This window comes from Homalodisca vitripennis, chromosome X, assembly GCF_021130785.1.
Source record: "Homalodisca vitripennis isolate AUS2020 chromosome X, UT_GWSS_2.1, whole genome shotgun sequence".
Taxonomy (NCBI): Eukaryota; Metazoa; Arthropoda; class Insecta; order Hemiptera; family Cicadellidae; genus Homalodisca; species Homalodisca vitripennis.
In genome coordinates this window covers 139,248,745-139,263,510 of record NC_060215.1, presented here as the reverse complement: position 1 = coordinate 139,263,510, position 14,766 = coordinate 139,248,745, and the positions used below count along the sequence as shown (strand labels likewise).

Genomic DNA, 14,766 nt, shown 5'->3' with positions numbered 1-14,766 from the left:
CTTTCTATCAGGAATTATATGGATTTTCAATTTATCAATTTGAGTCAACTATACATCTTGCACATGGAATACCGTGTGAATATAAATATATTAAACTTTACAGAATTGATATGAAATATGACTGAAGTAAATCATGTTTTTATATAAAAACACGTTAATTTCTTTATTGCATTGAAAACTTACAAAGCCATATCTCATAAAGCGATGTAAAATAGCTTAATTATAATTCCTAAACATACTATAGTATTTCCTGGAACATGGTCACAAAATTTTCCAAAACTTCTACTTTCAGTACCAATAGTTATTTGTGGATAGTAACCATGTTTATTTAAAAAATGTAAAGAATCTATCCTCAAAGGAGATTGATTATGAAATAAAAGTAATATACCAATTAAAAACTGATTCGATTAATTGTATGAATATATATATATATATATATATATATGATGACATAATTAAATGGTATCTGACAGTCAGGGGCTACAGCAACTTTAGTCTAGAAATTATTGCATTTCAAAATCGATGGAAAGAAGATTATACATTGGTTTTATGTGTTACACAAGAAGTTGTTTTAAATTAGATTGAACAGGAAACAGTTTTTTCTAACGATTTGTCTTAACATTAAACGTTTCCTTTTCTTTAACTCAACGTAATTCGAGTATACTATACAGCGTTATTTTTGGATACACAATAACCAAGGAACTGTAGTATTACTATTAGAATAAGCCTAAAAATATGTCATCTTTATTTTAAATAGTTAACACTGAAATACAAGTAATAATATGGGTAATCCATCAAAACAAAGTTAATCAAGTTAATACCTTTGAAATGTACATTTGGACTTAGTGCTGTTCTAATTATCAGCTACAAAAGTCAAAAACGTTTAATTTATTTTTTTTATCATTTTTGCAATTAATGAGGTGTGTATAAACGGTGAGATTTGCAACTTAAAGCAAGGGGATGCAGTCGAGTGCAGCGTACAGGGGTGCCTCCTAATATGAAAAGAGTTGGAAATAAAAGTTCATACGTAATTTTTCAGTTATTCATCGTGTTATCTTAACGCATGAGGTTCTAAAAGTAATGCTTTCGCCCAAGTATTTTTCAGTTTTCGAGACAGTTTTATTGCCAGTTTGTTAGAGCCGCCATTTTGAAACCAGTACAAATATTGTTATCTTTAGGTAGTACTTAATAGAGAATCACAATGCACAATATGCACAATGCACATGTAACTTATAATGCTTCACAATGCACAATAATGGTTCAATTTGCCATTTTTAATCATCAATGTAAAAGATAAACAGACAGGAACAAAGTAGTTGTTTTTTTCCAAATTGTGGTGCATTTTTTACTTTATTACAATTACTTTAAAATATTTTGTATGTAAGAAAATGTATATATTAAAATGTATTAAATACGTCTAAATTATACTCAACATTTATTTTGAAAATTATAAAGAAGTATGATTGATTCTTGCTAAATTAAAGTAGTTGAACTTGTAAACAATTTACACACGTAGATCAAAGCCTGACCGTTGGGATCATCCTAACAAATATTTAAGGACAATTCTTTTTAGGATAATTTTCACAAAACCGTACTTAACTGAGTTGTATTTTCAATATTTTATATTTTCGGAACTTTTTACACTTAAGTTCAAAGATTTGTCAATGTGAACATAGTTAGATAATTTAGTGTGAAAATAAAACTCTGCTGTTCAAATATAAACATACAACTAAAAACTCAAACAATCATGTGGAGGTATTCCGAACAAGATATGACTAATGCATGGAGTTGTCCACACGCAAGGTTAAATCGCAAACACTAGTCACCATTGTTGTCACCAAAATTGATGCTTCCGTTTCCTATGAACGTGCTTTCAATAATTCGTGAGCAATTCCGTAAGAGTACAATTCGTAAGCAAACGGTTACTCCACCCACAGCTAAATTCGGCTGTAAGGAAATTAATTGCCGGTATATTAAAGCTTATATTTTCACTCATATTAAAATTGGTGAATTCAGTTATTTGTCCCCGAAACCAAAATATTTTATGCATTTTGAGAACTCCTAAGTGAAAAAATATGATAAACAGTATAATGGAAATTAATGTCACTTCGATATCATAATAACACAGAAAATATAATTTCGTAAACAAAAGTACACATTTTTATTCAATAAAAGTACACTTTATATATTTAGAGTATTTTTAATGTTTAGCTATTATTTTGTAGAATAGGCCATCCGTCTTTTTGATCCGTGAAACAATAATAGTGGATGCCAAAGAATTTGGTTCAAAATAACAACTTTTTACTATTACGTAAATAAGTATTACAACCTCATAAGAATAGTTCATATCAGGCTAACACTATGCCTCACATAACAGATTGAAATTTTAGAGGTTCTGATCACGAATATAAAACTTCCTAGCAAAACAGTTTTGAGGACACATAATGAATTCTAACCTAAAACTTAAATGTACTGAAACAATTTACCAAGCCATTTTTCATATGTAATATTTGGACACTTTTATCTGTATTTACTGGGCCAAATTGTATTCACTAAATCTAACAGTTTTATTAAAAGCTACATTTGTGCTACTTAATTATCTGCATTAAAACCTAATAATCAAAAGTGGTATTTAAATAATCATAATAGTTTTTGAGAACTAAAAGTAAGTCTTTACGTACTTCTTCAACATAGCTATTTAAAATCTATGATTTCCAACTTTAATGAAATTAATGTAATGATACTGTTTTGTATTGAAAGAGTTTTCAAATAATTTCTTTTTTTTGTCTCCATTTTCCAAATGCTTCTAAAGCGTCATCCGCTTTGTGCCCAAATTTCCCCTTACACGTCATCTTTGAAATCTTCCCCCTCTCTAAAACGTTCTTGATGATAAAGTGGATAGTATCCATTTACTTAAAACTGTTGCAGTTTCAATTCCTACTTTTCATGTTCACAAAATCAACAACAAGTCTCAGAAAGTATAAATTTCAAATGTGGTACTTAGTTGAAGAAAAAGCTCCCTACTTCTTAGAGTGAAATAATACACCAATCAATACTAATAATCTTTCCTCACAGTATTAGTATAGTCCATTACAAAATCCGAATAAATTACTTATATAATCAATGTAGGATTAATGAGAAACACATGTGAAAAAACGTAATCGTCTTTCCTCTTCACCATCCAAACTAGTTAATATTTTATCACTATATATATATATATATATATATATATATATATATATATATATATATATATATATATATATATATATATACAAAATATACTATACAACGTGTGTTGTGTTTAAAAAGTTTTTATTCTTGGTGTTGTCTGTTTAGGTCGGTAATAAACTCTAAGTTAAAGCGTTAATAGTTTTTTGTTTAAAAATCTATTTACTACAATTTTTTTAAGACGTCTAAAGAAGTTTTAAGAAGTTTCTGAGAATTTTTTACAAGTTTACGAAACATTGCTAGTCTTATAAACGAAAGTTGGTGATTCCTGTCTAAATTACTTACACATTGAAATACAATATAACATTAATATGAGAAGCAATTGAACGAAACTCTACCTTCTATTACTTGTGACCCAATGCCGAAATATTAGGCCAATCATTGTATACAAAGTGCAGTTAATGGTACCGTAAAAACCGTAAATTCTTTAATTAAGACCACAAACTTTCTACTAACTCCCAAGTAAAGTGCACTTAATAGAATTAGTCCGATTTAATTAGTAATCGAGGTGATTTCTGCAATTTATGTCATTAGCAGTCACTTGCATCCGTTTTACTACTAGGAAAATGCAATTCCACGAAAGTAAACTTAGTTGGCAAAAATCCAACATAAGTCTCCACGGAAACATCAAATTTATCCCATCATAGTTCAAAAATGTTTTAAAACCCTTACTTTTCTCTGCATTAAACAATGTTGAAAACCCTAGGATTAGTATTGTTTACTGTATTCGTAACGTGCGAAATAAAAACAAGCATGAAACACTTGCTAGATACTTTTAACTAATAAAATGACTAGAAGCTTTCGAACAAATTAATATTGAGGAACTAATGTTGAATATTCACCTGTAACATATATTGTAAAACATTCAATTTCTGTTAAGTTTTTTTGCTCTTTTATAAAAATAACTTATAATGCCAGATCAAAATATCAAACTACTGATGTTAATGATTTTTTACCATTTAGATTTAAATGCGTTCAAACTTGTTATTCTAAGTAAAATGCTAAAGGTATCACGCGTGCTAGGAGTTTCGCTTACACGTGATACCTCTGCCCGATCTCATATTAGTGTTCGGACACAGATAACTGGGGTTCCAGTAGTACTCACCGGTTCAGAGAATGAGTATCCAATTATCCTAGGTCTCCTCGGTCATCAGGGTATTCCTGAAAAACAAAAACAAATCAGTGAACTCGATAAACTGGACGCGATAACAGGTGCAGTCAGCGTAACGTCGCCGACTTCACGGGAGGTAAAACTGACGACAACAGCTGGAAACCTCTCATATACCTGCTTCACTTACGCCCCCGCCTCGCCATTCCTTGCTCGAAATACTCTGGAATAAACCAGTGTTTGTGGAGGTATGTTTATCGGTGACAAAGCTGAAATGACACTTTTATTACAATTCGTTTTGCGCAGGAAAACTTTAGTGGAATTCTCCTACCTAAGTCGTTCCGCCATGACGTGCAAACATTCCTTACTTTATTGGCATGACAAATTTGGACTCTGTATACCTGCTTGTTATTTCACCATACACAGGGATTGAAATCATCGATGAGTGTTGAAGTGTTTAAGGATATTTTGCAGGGCTGTCCTCCTGAAAACTGCAGGTCAAATTCCGATGGCCGCTCCAAAATCTTAAACTTTTTCTATGATAATTTAACTAATTAAATAGTGATTCAATCCAACAAAACTCTTTAGGATTGTTTCAACTATATTAGCAAGTATTTATATATTCTAAACGGTCTGATAGTGGTCCCGGCTACACTGAAGATCGATCCTCGCATCGATAAAAGGAAAACACCGCTCAAGATAGAGCACACGTAAACAATACAATTCTAGACGGTCTTATCGCACATTTCTCAGAAAACTTAAAAATATTACACACCTATTTCAGTGGATTTATATCTGTAAAAAAAGTTTTAAGCCCGGCTGACCAGCTGCAAGTCGTTATCTTTACAGCGATAAGCCTTTCGGCTCGGATATCTTCACTAATAACGCAGTAAACTGATTCTTAGTAGTCGTAAACCGTGTAGGATAGTCTATTAAATTGTTGTAATAGTTTTTTCAATAACTTTAGTTTTGTTAACTTGATATTCAAATACTCACCTAGTTCAGGTATCCATAACTTACAATACTGTAATTCGTATGCTCTGATGTGTTGAGAAGTAGCGCCGCTCACAGAACTAGACACATATACTCATAATGAGTCTTTCTTTTCGCGTTCTCAGTAACGTGGAAGAATCCCGCAAGTCTTGCAAACAAGACTGGTGTTACCTTTCTTGAAAATTGCACTGTGAGCAGTGGAATTCCTTCATTTCATTTTGCAGAACAGTGAAGACGAGGACAAAATAATATACGTCTGGCGTCTCCAAAATGCCAAACAAAAAGTAAATTCCTCCTTGCACTATCCCGGCATAAAAACAGGTCCTGCAAGGTGACCAGGCTGTCGCGGCACGCCGAGTCAGTACGACGGGCTGCGAATTTATTTTATTGCATTTTAATTCTAGCTCAGCTCTAAATTGTTTTCGTAGAAAGCCGGTAGAAGACGAAAGATGGCGTTGTCCGAGAATGACAGAGCAGCCAAGTTTTTGTTGCCGACAGCAAGGTCTTGCTTACTGACCTAATCAGGGTCCAGAGTAAGGACTCGTTACTTGGATGTCGGTGCCGCGATTGTTCCGAATATCGAAGTCAAAAAACCAAGGCTACTCAACATTACCTTTAGTGAAGAATAACATTGGTTACAATTTAAACCTTGTAAAACATAGAAAATCTAAGAAAACCTTCATGGAAGAAATTGATATGACGAAATCCTAATTCCCACCTACACTAATCGAGGCACTAGCATAAACATACTACCCAGGTTTTAGCATAGTATTAAAATTCAATATTACAGTTATCATTCAAGCTGCTTGCCATTACTTTTGGTTCCTGAGTTGTAGAAAAGAACAATCAGCCTTTTGTAGAAAAAACAAACTACTGACGATCTTATTTCTGTGTAGGCCTACTTCTTTTGGTTTTCCAATTACTTTGACTTAAATTGCCAACGTATCGAGTTCTCTCTTTAAATATCCCAATGACAATTTTAGACCTAACGGTAATGGTCCATTTTGATGAAATGTTGTAGAAACATCGTTATAAAACTAGAAGGCCGTGAGTTTCGCTTGTAAGGAGATACCAGAACGATCGTGTGAACGGATCTCCCGGGGTCTAAGGGCAATGCCACTACCAGGATCAGTGCCACTGCCACCGAGTCGGTCGTCGCGGCCGTCGTGAGATCGACCTTGCCTTTCTTCCCACAGCTCGACATCGGCCGCCAGACTTTTACTCTTGTACCATCACCAACAGGGCAGAAAAGAGTTGGTGAGATTTGTGTCTATAACGCCATCAATGATCCTCCGTCATCAATGATACTCCGCCATCAATGATCCTCCGTCATCAATGACCGTATGCCATCAATGATCCTCCGTCATCAATGATCCTCCGTCATCAATGATCCTCCGCCATCAATGATCCTCCGTCATCAATGATCCTCCACCATCAATGATACTCCGCCATCAATTATCCTCCGTCATCAATGATACTCCGCCATCAATGATCCTCCGTCATCAATGACCGTATGCCATCAATGATCCTCCGTCATCAATGATCCTCCGTCATCAATGATCCTCAACCATCAATGATACTCCGCCATCAATGGTCCTCTGTCATTAATTATCCTACGCCATCAATGATCCTATGCCATCAATGATCATACGTCATCAATGATTCTTTGCCATCAAAGTGACATTTAGAAAAACTGTTCGGTATGCTACCCTCCAACCTCAGTATAACTCATCGCCTACGACTGCTGCAAGTGCTGAATCACTTCTTTTAATACCTGGTGATACTACGATGGCCTTTGTAAAACAACTAGATCAACTTTGACCCAAAGAAACAAAATCATAATAATCTATAATCATAAAGATTGCAAATAGTGTCAAGATTAATTCTTATGGTGGGCTCAGGTCAATTCTGGAAAGTCCTCGGAGCAATTCTTCAATAGCAAAATGGTCCATGAGCCATTCTTTCGGCACTGCTTTTAGTTAATGACCTCTCTTGTCTTGGGGTTGTGTGATGTGAAGTTACCTGCCCATGTAGGATGGTTTAGATTCATATAGCTTCAGATGGGGTACTGAACAGTTGTATAATTCACCATTTCTGTAATTGTAGTGGTGAATATTTCTGTTTCTGGCAAATCTTCTCCATCAGCAAACATTACAACTTCTGGTATGTTACCAATTCTAGCAATTGTTGTTATAGTTTTCAAGGATTTGAAAGCTACTCTGCAACTCTCCAGATGATGTAGACCTGATAGGATTCTGATAGATTTTTCTGGATGATCACAACTCTTTTTACATTTTTTGCTGTTATGTCACCATATAGAGCAAGACCACAATTCCCAAGAAACGTAGGTGAAGATTCTTTGACATCTATCACTGCCATGTGATATTTTGAGGGACCTTTTGACTTTCTCTTTAACAGTACTCACACAAACACCTCACGGCTCGCTAATGTGTTGAGTGCATGGCTGGAGAAAGTCGATATGTACATAAGGCAATAAATGTCTTTTCTGCGGGTCCAAGTAGTTACCACATTGACGCCCAGTAGCAGTGATAACGCCCCCGCAGATTCTGTGAGGCGGGGGCTCCGGCAGGGTTCAAAGAAGAACCTAAAACTCCTATTACACGGCACAAAATTGAATAAAGTAGTTATTGCAAACGCTATATGGGATATGGGGTCAGTGTGTCTATTGAATGTGTGGGTATACGTATTATGACTTTTAATTATGTGTTAGTATATATTCAGGAGGCTCGTAATGAAATATGCTTTGACAATTGGAACATAATGTTAAATGGTTGGAAAATAGTATTGAAGATATTATTATTATATTAGTTTTTTTATAATCAAAATCACAAAAACATAAATACATGGATCACCTTTAGGTTTCTTTGCCGATGATTGTGTTGTTAAAGATGGTGTTTTGACACAACAATTATACCATCATCAAGTTTTAGTCTTGTCAAGCACACAAACATAACTGATTTTTGACTATTTGAAAACCATATGCTAAATCAAAATGTTTTGGTTCTTTTACTTCCATAGAGGATTTCTTGCAATTAAAAAATATGTAATATCAACAAAGTCAACAAAAAATTGTTAGCTAAAATTCTAATAATAATAACCTTATGCTAGTTGTGTCTGACTGTACATGCAGAATCAAAATCTACTGTAATTCTAATATGTAATTTTGGTTCGTACTAACCAAACAAGTTTTGTTGTGTTTGTATTTAAACTGAAATCAAAATATATCAGTTATCAAAATATACTGATAAATAATTAAATATACCGATATCAAACTGAGATAAAATAACTTTTTATCTCTGAGTTAAAACTGAAATCAATGGAGCCAATAGAACTATGTTTTAGATTTTAATATCAAAATGTAGTCCTTAACAAGTTAAATTGAAACTCGTCTCGAAAAAGAAAATTTTGATAGTCCCTTTTTCGGAATATAAATCTTTTTCGTCACGTGTACTAATGGTATAAGTAAATATTCATATTTTTTACTTTTTAGGATCTTCAATGGCCTTGAGAAACCTGTTATTATGTTAAAAATGATTATTTACTACTACTTTAGTGACTATTTCATATTCCGTACTTTCGAAACATTTCCTGCAGAACTTCTGAATCTGCTACTGAACAAATTAGGGAATGTTGGACCCATTATTCTGCGAGCCAACAGCGCAGTACTGCAAAATGACTCATTGTTTGCGTCGTAAACTAACAAAAGAATTGTGACTCTTGGCACTGATATCACTGACACATGCACACATTTTCTAATGCAATAAAGAAAATGTTAATTGTAATTTGAACTAACAGAAATGTTACTTCTTACATCATGTGTAATTAAACTCTAATTCATTTATTGGAAAAGGGTTATTCCTTTATCTGTTACCAAACTTTTCTATGATCACTGAAATAAAAATGCAAAACAAGAAAATCAGTCTTTACGATTATTTGAACTAGATTAGAAAGTATGTATAATTTCCAAACTGTTATCTTATCGACTCGCAGTCTATATCGTGCTGTTAGTAATGGGCTGCGATTGGAAAACATCCCCCTAGATAGTACTTATCAGCTCACATCAAAATTCCAAAGGGTCTGGTCACAGATAATAAACTCGCCTAATTTCCTAGAAAGACTTTTGGGGGCAGATAAGAGAATATGACCAGATAAGGTGTTCTTTCAGGTATATGAGGTTCATCAATAGGAGATGAAAGTCCTCGTCGCAAAATCAATAATCTCCTTACATCCTCCGTGCAGAATGTTATTCTTCTCATTACGCTCTCTCCCTCTCTATCTATTTCTCTGTCTCTTCCGTACACCTCGGCCTCGAGTGTAAGCAACGCGCAATGCATGATTACCCCCCTCATCGCGAGCTTTCCCTTTCATATTCAGTCCGGTTGGATCGAGTTTAATTGGTAGAGAGAACTCGAACCGAGTCGCCAGGTGCTCGCCGCTCGCACGTCACACGTCCCACGTCCGGTTCGGGCCCGGGGTTTGCGCTCGCTGGGAAACGTGACGGTGGATCACGCACAGGCGCGTACATCCGCTCAGCTGTGCGCTCGTAGGCAGCAGCTCGTACGTAGCTCATATCGTATCGTTGCGCTTCACGGACGGGCTTCCTGCCGCTTCCACTACGGCCATCGTCACCTCGGCCCCGCCGGGCTTCTACGAATTAAAGATTGAATTACTGAGTGGAAAAACCCAACACCGACCTTTACTCCCGATAGAACCAAAATGTTGCGTATGTTTCACAGTACTAAATCACGTTTCCCAACCACCTTTATTATCAAGTATTATTTTCCCAATACACTTTGAATCCATGTAAGTTCAACTAAATAACTTTCATTTGTCAAAACTTTAATCATATTCACTAAATATAAATGTTCCAGCTGTTTTGGTTGCTGATTACATGCGAGAAAAGCAGTTGAGGTTTTTGTAATTTCAATCAGATAATATTTGATCCCAGTAAAAAGTTATCATTGGTTGTTGTTCGAATTACTTCACGTCTCTAGTATAAACGCTAAATATTCTGTGTTCTCTGGCATGAAAATATCAAATCTTCGTCAGTTATAACACAATGTTTGTACCCAAATCAATGAGAAAATTTAAGACATTAGACAAATTTAACATCCTTAACTGATAACTCAGATTATTGTAGATAAAGATAAGCCACAAAAGTAAACATGCCTTTAACACTTTAATGCACATTTGTAAGTTAATTAGAAAATTACAAGTCAATAATGGGATAGTACTTATGAATACATCTTTAACCATAAATTAAATTTACTGCCAATCATGTTCACTTAGTCACTCTCGCTGATTGGTTTCCGTCTAAGCTTCTCCGCAATGAAGCCGTTTATGATCTACTCATGGTTGTCTTGTCTCAGAATGCCGTGTTCTATACTAAGCAAGGCCAAAACGTTTAGTCTTGATCAGCTTCAACTTAGAGAATGATCTTTTCGAAGAGCAATTAGTCACCATCAAGGAAAGGCACATTCTTCACGTCACTTCCACGTTAGGAAAGCAATCTTTTAAGTTGTTTTCCATCATACGAGTAAGTTTACATCCACCTTTCTTTACTAATGTCCTTTCTGCTTTGCTCACATTCATTTTGAAAATAGTTGGAAAAATTCTTGAATTGTAAAACTTCGTTGCCCAATTTGTTCGCCTAGATCTTCGTTGTGGCTGTCTATTAACGTTTTGCTTGCTGCTAATACCTCAATCATTAGAGTGCATGGCCAATTTGTTAAGGAACCCAAACCTCAGTTAAGTTGATAGCTTTCTGCTCATCCTCCTCGAAATTTTCCCGTGTACCTTGAATCAGGCTTCTCAAAGATTTAAACAATGATGCGGCTGTTTTCACGTCGATTCAAGGGGTTTGTGAATCTTTACTGGTTTTGTTTACTTGACCTAAACTTTCGTGCCAAAAAATTGAATACAGCCCTGTCTCCAACTTGTTTAATTATTGCTAAACCCAGAGCACCCACCAATATGAAACCTCCAGTGTAACCATACACTAGCCCTGTACGTTCACAATGATTGCCTTGAATCAAGTATGTACGTACAAAGTATGTATACGATAATAAAACATGACCAGTGACATTATTTTGTAAATGTAATTGCGGTGCGGGCCTCTAGGCACGCGCCTATATGGCCTATGCATCCGGCCCTGGCTTAATTATATATTCCATATATTTGAAAGAAGACTTTTGGAGATGCAGCTGGCTTCTATCGGAAACTTACCTTGCCTACTCTTGAAGCGACTAACGGGCATTAAGGTTGAAAACCTGTTCCATATTATTCGATTGTGCTCTTGGAAAAAGTTAGTTTTGTGGTTAAAAAAATACCATTTGGGTCAAAAATTGTAGAAATTAAAAAATGCAAGGCATAAAAATCCATGGTACTTCCAATTAACAACACACACGCAAACCAAATGTCCTAGTTGTAAGTCTTCGACTACACGCGTATGAACGGGCATTATTACAAAGGCTACTTTTGACCCAAGTGGTCCCAAAACAGACTTTTTGTCTGAAAACAGAATTCCGTTTCTTATAAACCGTATCCGTACAGAGTTGTAGCGAGCGTCTGTGTCATTCCCAGGTACAATAATTGCAACAAAGTTCAAGCCTGGTAAACCGTATCCGTACCGAGCTGTAGCGAGCGTCTGTCTCACTCCCAGGTACAATAATTGCAACAAAGTTCAAGCCTGGTAAACCGTATCCGTACCGAGCTGTAGCGAGCGTCTGTCTCACTCCCAGGTACAATAATTGCAACAAAGTTCAAGCCTGGTAAACCGTATCCGTACCGAGCTGTAGCGAGCGTCTGTCTCACTCCCAGGTACAATAATTGCAACAAAGTTCAAGCCTGGTAAACCGTATCCGTACCGAGCTGTAGCGAGCGTCTGTCTCACTCCCAGGTACAATAATTGCAACAAAGTTCAAGCCTGGTAAACCGTATCCGTACCGAGCTGTAGCGAGTATCTGTCTCACTCCCAGGTACAATAATTGCAACAAAGTTCAAGCCTGGTAAACCGTATCCGTACCGAGCTGTAGCGAGTATCTGTCTCACTCCCAGGTACAATAATTGCAACAAAGTTCAAGCCTGGTAAACCGTATCCGTACCGAGCTGTAGCGAGCGTCTGTCTCACTCCCAGGTACAATAATGGTAACAAAGTTCAAGCCTGGTAAACCGTATCCGTACCGAGCTGTAGCGAGCGTTTGTCTCACTCCCAGGTACAATAATTGCAACAAAGTTCAAGCCTGGTAAACCGTATCCGTACCGAGCTGTAGCGAGCGTCTGTCTCACTCCCAGGTACAATAATTGTAACAAGGTTTCAAGCCTTACAAACCATGTCCGTACCGAGCTGTAGCGAGCGTCTGTCTCACTCCCAGGTACAATAATTGTAACAAGGTTTCAAGCCTTACAAACCATGTCCGTACCGAGCTGTAGCGAGCGTCTGTCTCACTCCCAGGTACAATAACAATGTAACAAAGTTCAAGCCTGGTAAACCGTATCCGTACCGAGGTGTAGCGAGCATCTGTCTCACTCCCAGGTACAATAATTGTAACAAGGTTTCAAGCCTTACAAACCATGTCCGTACCGAGCTGTAGCGAGCGCCTGTCTCACTCCCAGGTACAATAATTGTAACAAAGTTCAAGCCTTACAAACCATGTCCGTACCGAGCTGTAGCGAGCGTCTGTCTCACTCCCAGGTACAATAATTGCAACAAAGTTTCAAGCCTTACAAACCATGTCCGTACCGAGCTGTAGCGAGCGTCTGTCTCACTCCCAGGTACAATAATTGTAACAAGGTTTCAAGCCTTACAAACCATGTCCGTACCGAGCTGTAGCGAGCGTCTGTCTCACTCCCAGGTACAATAATTGCAACAAAGTTCAAGCCTTACAAACCATGTCCGTACCGAGCTGTAGCGAGCGTCTGTCTCACTCCCAGGTACAATAATTGTAACAAAGTTCAAGCCTTACAAACCATGTCCGTACCGAGCTGTAGCGAGCGCCTGTCTCACTCCCAGGTACAATAATTGTAACAAGGTTTCAAGCCTTACAAACCATGTCCATACCGAGCTGTAGCGAGCGCCTGTCTCACTCCCAGGTACAATAATTGTAACAAAGTTCAAGCCTTACAAACCATGTCCATACCGAGCTGTAGCGAGCGCCTGTCTCACTCCCAGGTACAATAATTGTAACAAGGTTTCAAGCCTTACAAACCATGTCCGTACCGAGCTGTAGCGAGCGTCTGTCTCACTCCCAGGTACAATAATTGCAACAAAGTTCAAGCCTTACAAACCATGTCCGTACCGAGCTGTAGCGAGCGCCTGTCTCACTCCCAGGTACAATAATTGTAACAAAGTTCAAGCCTTACAAACCATGTCCGTACCGAGCTGTAGCGAGCGCCTGTCTCACTCCCAGGTACAATAATTGTAACAAGGTTTCAAGCCTTACAAACCATGTCCATACCGAGCTGTAGCGAGCGCCTGTCTCACTCCCAGGTACAATAATTGTAACAAAGTTCAAGCCTTACAAACCATGTCCGTACCGAGCTGTAGCGAGCGCCTGTCTCACTCCCAGGTACAATAATTGTAACAAAGTTCAAGCCTTACAAACCATGTCCGTACCGAGCTGTAGCGAGCGCCTGTCTCACTCCCAGGTACAATAATTGTAACAAGGTTTCAAGCCTTACAAACCATGTCCGTACCGAGCTGTAGCGAGCGTCTGTCTCACTCCCAGGTACAATAATTGTAACAAGGTTTCAAGCCTTACAAACCATGTCCGTACCGAGCTGTAGCGAGCGTCTGTCTCACTCCCAGGTACAATAATTGTAACAAGGTTTCAAGCCTTACAAACCATGTCCGTACCGAGCTGTAGCGAGCGTCTGTCTCACTCCCAGGTACAATAACAATGTAACAAGGTTCAAGCGCGTTCGTCTCAGTTAAGACCGCAAGTTAAATACCGTGCGCTTTCTCCACGTTACAATGGCTTTCCTCGCTTCTAATTGTATGTCGCGGCGATACAATGCCTGCTCCAGTCTCAACCACACGGCTCTGCAAATGTTCCGATCCTCTTCCTTCCTCTTCTCATCTCATTTGAAGATCTTAGTTTCCTCTGTTACAGAGTAGTCTATATACTTTTCCTGCTGGAGAGATTTTACTGGCTAATAAGTAGCACTTATTAATGACATTAACGATAATTATGCAAATTGCTTCTGATACTATCTAAACAAGGTAATGGGGAAAATGTAAATTTTTCCTCCAAAAATAAACACCGAGGGCAGTTTTTTCGAATATAAGCTGTTTATACTATGAAGAAATCCCAGAAAATGTTTAGCTAGTGTTTTTTAAAGATCTTCCTGAATGCAAATCGAGATACAAAATATTTCATAACTACATACAACTACCAACTAAAGTATTATCTGCC

The 14,766-nt window shown here is 37.2% G+C and overlaps 1 protein-coding gene across 2 annotated transcripts in view; it reads right to left on the bottom strand.

The window, feature by feature from the left end:
- The window catches only part of LOC124369911, a 97,009-nt gene that overhangs the window by 48,160 nt on the left and 34,083 nt on the right, over positions 1-14,766 (bottom strand). For both annotated transcript variants that reach the window (XM_046828086.1, XM_046828087.1), the window contains exon 2: positions 4,337-4,392. The gene's annotated coding sequence lies outside the window, so the exon portion shown is untranslated. The remainder of the gene's footprint in view (positions 1-4,336; positions 4,393-14,766) is intronic.